The sequence below is a fragment of the Cherax quadricarinatus genome, unplaced genomic scaffold, assembly GCF_038502225.1.
Source record: "Cherax quadricarinatus isolate ZL_2023a unplaced genomic scaffold, ASM3850222v1 Contig2227, whole genome shotgun sequence".
NCBI lineage: Eukaryota > Metazoa > Arthropoda > Malacostraca > Decapoda > Parastacidae > Cherax > Cherax quadricarinatus.
In genome coordinates this window covers 3,171-8,073 of record NW_027197253.1, presented here as the reverse complement: position 1 = coordinate 8,073, position 4,903 = coordinate 3,171, and the positions used below count along the sequence as shown (strand labels likewise).

General features: G+C 36.6%; 1 non-coding gene across 1 annotated transcript; it reads left to right on the top strand.

The window, feature by feature from the left end:
* The first annotated feature begins 849 nt into the window (after positions 1–849).
* LOC128692895 (uncharacterized) lies at positions 850–3,970 on the top strand. The gene is made up of 2 exons (XR_011391421.1): positions 850–932; positions 1,393–3,970. It is a non-coding gene; the product is annotated as an uncharacterized protein (transcript).
* The last annotated feature ends 933 nt before the right edge of the window (positions 3,971–4,903 follow it).

The window sequence follows — 4,903 nt, the reverse complement described above, 5'->3', positions numbered from 1 at the left end:
GGTGCAGTAGTAAGGATGAATGGGAGGATGTTGGCACCTGGAGAAGAAGTTGATATCCTTGGGGTGAAATTTGACTCCAAACTAACCATGAAGAACCATGTTGTAAATCTTGCAAACAAGGCAGCCAGGAAGCTTACAGCACTTCGCCGTATCTCCCATCTGCTTGACAGTAGGGGTTGCAAGATCCTGTACGAGGCACAAGTACGCTCGCACCTTGAGTATGCTCCACTTTCTTGGTTTGCCTGCCCCCCCCCCTCTCATCTGCGACTGCTTGACAGAGTAGAGAACAGAGCAAGACGTCTCATCTCTCGCCTGGACCCATCCTGGATAGATCTGTCATTTCAGCAGAGCCTTCAACATAGGAGGGATGTGGGTGGCCTTACTGTTATGTACAAGGCCAATATTGTCAAAATACCACACTTGGATCCACTTCGAGGACAGCGTGAAACAAGCTTTTATGCCACAAGACGGGCAGAAAGCAGCAACTTCACTCTGGCTGTACCCTTCTCCAGAACATCACTCCATCTGAGATCATACATACCCAGGATGACTCGAGTATGGAACACATTCGTACAGCATAATGATGTCAACGAGATAAAGTCAGTTGATCAAATGAAAATGCTGGCCCACAGATGGCTCCAACTTCATCCTGTTTCCTACTTGTATGTCTCATAACAATAAAAATGCTTTCAAATGAGCTGATGTAGGTAACAGCTCTTAGCTTGCCAATAAAGTTAGGAATCCTTAACCTGTAAATAGCTGTCAATAAAGCTAGGGATCCTTAACCTTGTCAAACCCTGTGTAAAAAAAAAAAAAAAAAAAAAAAAAAAAAAAAAAAAAAAAGAGAGAGAAGAAGATATGGAAGCATATAAATGGCTCATCCGTCACAGGGATCCTTCTATGGTGGTTCTTGGGGTCAAATCATAGCAGAGGTAAGCTATAATTTTTTCCAGTTTGTTAAGCTGTATGCAGGTGATGTAACCTTTGCTATCCTCTACTGGTAGTAACGTGAGAAACCTCATGGAAAATGAAATCAATATTGCTTGGAACTAGATACAGTAGCAAGGCTTAATATTTTGTGTGAATCAATGTACTGTATTTATGCTCATGATTTAAAAATTTTATTGACTGGAGTGCTGATTCATCTAAAATTCCAGACTCTGAGAATCCCATAGATCATTAATTTCCCAATGTCATTCGTCACTAACCCTCTAATTGATTAAGGCTTTTGTTGCACCTCTAATCCCATCACAAGATTTGTTTTGGAAGGATACTTAGAGGATTAGGGACTCCAACAGAAAAAAATTAACATTTTGAAGCTATTTGTGGGCATATGAATAATTTTGATTGCAATTTCTTACTAGATATTTGACTTGTCATCTTTTATTTTAGGTTGAAAATCCACACACTGCATGCACCAGGCAGTAATTGGCTCCCCCCTCCCCCATCTCTAACATGAGAACTACCATTTGCCTGGATGACAGTGCCTTAGATTGATCTGTCTCCTCTGACAAAGTCGCTGTGATAGCCTTGTAACTTAACCCTTAAACGGTCCAAACAGATCGACGTTCAAATTCGTATTGCTACAAAAGTAGATCTACCTTTTTATATATATTTTGAAATATAACAAAAAAAAATGTAGATAAAAGTTTTTTACACGTTTTCAAATGTAAAACAAAAAACAAAGATCTTCATTTTTTTTACATACTTTCAGATGTTGAAAAAATGTATATATATGTTTGGACCATTTAAGGGTTAATTCAACATTATGCCAACTCAGCCTCAGCCTTCCTGTGTTTAAGCATCTTAATATTACACTCTTTGTCATTCTAACAAACTTGTGAAAAGAAGATATTTTATTTATATTATTAATTTTGATGGTTAGTTACTCATGATAACCCAGGAAATTAATTGAATTTAGCTTATTAGGTAACCTCGAAAGGGGACCTTTAAGAGGTTGCCAGAATTTTTTTTTCTTCCTCCAACTTTTGAATTTTATGTAGCTCATTACGCAAGAATGCCTCATCCAGTCAGTTTTAAATTTTCAGCACTTGTATATGATAACATGGACCAATTCCTTGGAACAGTTGATGTGTTCATGTGCCTTATAACCAAAGATATTTGAACCCATTCCCAGCATCCTGGAATAACTTCCAAAATCCTCAGTGGCAGAGCTTCATATATTCACAAAAGGTACCAAAAAATGCATTGACAGTAGGGAGTGAAATTCAAATGTGCAGATGAATATTTGATAATTTTGTGTGTAATAGTGTGAAATTTTTATTACCATTCAATCATGTTAAATAAACAGCTTCAGTATTTAATAACTAATGCATCTTAGGGCCAGTATATTACCTATTAAGTTTTGTTTATGTGCAGGCAAACTTGTTGTATTAAAATAGTAAAAAAATTGAATCTGTGCCATAACTGGAGAATGACTCATCTGATCAGCTTCAAATTTTTCACTAGTGGTGTGGCTCCCTTAACACAAGGCTGGCTCTTGCAGTCATTGTGTGGCATAAGTCCCAGTTTGATAAAATATTACTGACACATTTTATGCATCAGTAATTTTGCCCATTTTGAGTCCTATTTTAAGTCAACTCCATTGCTCCAATCAACTGAATTCTTAGCTATTTCAACAGTGTGCCTTCCATTCAATTGATTGTGCATAAGAAACTGCCCATTCATCTATTACAACTACCCTATAATGTTGGTAATTTAGCCAATTTTACACCAAATTAGAAAAATACCAGTTTAAGAATATAGTCCAAAATAAACATTGTAGACATTCCTAGCACTAAAACATTTCTTCTGTTCATTAGTCAGGGCCCCAAGCCTCTCCTATATTACACTTGCCTTCCATTTTGAATTCATAATTGCAACAATAGCAGATTTACTCTATTTCTTGGATAATAAAATATAACCAGGAATGATTGATCATGATTTACAGCATCTCAATAACTGAATTAGAATTACATATTAAAAACTCAATAAAACACACAGGACAATAAAGCCATAAAAACTCTCCTAGAAAAATGTCTCGAAGTCACACAATGTCAGCGTTTTCCTTTTCCTACCGTGCACTGCATAGGGCAGGAATTTTTTTTTTATACTGTGCATAGTCACTGCACATACCCATTTTCTCATGAATGAGCTGAGCCCATGCCATAGAATTACATAAGGGACCCTGGCCTCAGTGACATAGTTCTATGTAACAGCCACTGAAAGGGTTAACTAGCCACACACAATATAAGTTTGGTCCAGATAGGTGCAAATTTGAAATTTAAATGAAATAGTTAAAAAAATTAAAATCGTTCAAATCAGATCAGTTACTGAAGACTGCTTATTTTGATCAGCTTCTAACTTACTATTGGTGAGCTTTATTAAGCATGGCTTCTTACTCACTTTGAGCTGTGTACATTTCACTTTGGAAATTTTTTCTTATGTAATAATTTCAGATCTCAAATGGTGGTACTTCTTAATAAGTATGGGTTCAAATTTGTCTTTTTTTTTTTTTCCAATTTTATCAAATTTGGTTTTTCAAAAATTCTACAGAATTGTAGAGATTTAAATGGAATGTAAATGTGAAGAGCAAACTGGAAACAATCTACGGATTTATGGTATTATTTAGTTTAATGAAGGGAGACTTTCCTGTTGAACATTTTCAGAAAGTTTTTAATTTATTACTCAAGAACACCTTGTATTAATGTTGATAGAATTATCAACAATATGTTAAGTAAAAGGACAAGTGCAACTAATGTGATATTTTATTGTGGCAACGTTTCACTCAAGCCGTTAAAGCTTCAGAATTTCAACACTTGTGTAATGTATTTTGGGCAGTATTCATGGGATTATTTTCATGCATGGATGCCCTGTTACAATGCTTCAAAAGCCATTCCTATATTTTTGTTTCTGGAGAAAGACTCCGCTGGTCAGTCATTTCAATATTTTAACCTCAAAATAGTATGTATATGTACTAGTTTTATTTTACCTTATTGCATTATTTTGCCCTTTGATGCTGGTTAGGGGCTCTTGATCCAAGGTATTGGACTTATCCTCTCCTTGCTTGATTCAAATTTGAATACCTCCCATTTTACAGGCAATATATAACCCCTACATGTTTAGCACTTTCCTTTGATCAAAATATATGGAAAATTTTAGGTGGTGTCACATTTATCCATTGTAGAAGTAGGTGTTACAAGCGAAGAATTCCCAAGTATTAAGATCCCAAGAAGTTGCAGTGTCTGACAGGATTGTAGATGAAGGGATTCAGGGAAACCGGTTATTTTATATAACACTTGAGTCCTGGAAATAAGTACAATGCCTGCACTCTAAAGGAGGGGTATATTGGCAGTCTTATGGAAAATTTTATAGGGGTGATTACCTGTATGTACCTCAACATTACATGCATACGAGTAATCTCATTGGGAGACAACAACTACATGTATATGGTTTACCGTAGTCACCCCGTGCAGACATGTGAGAAAACTTAACCACCTCTGGTCACTTTAGGTGGCCCCCTCGGCCCTCACAATCTTATCCATATCTATCCGAGACCAGTATAAATTGGATAGCACCCACAAGTACGGCGCTACTAATTAATTGTGGACTGTATAGATTATATTAGTTTAACTGAATGAAGGGGGGGGGGGTAGGTTACACATGGATATATCCATCAAGGAAAAACACTTGTACATAATCCCACCACTTACCAGATATTCTCTGGTGGTCACTTGATGTAGCTGGATCACCCATAACCTATCCAATTACAACATACCTAACTGGCCAGTATCAGTCTGCTATAACTAGAAGGGTTACTTAACTGTGGGTGATTGATGCTCCTTATTTCCTCCATTCACCATCTCATTTCGATGTCCTGCTACGCCAACACGGTTCTTATTCC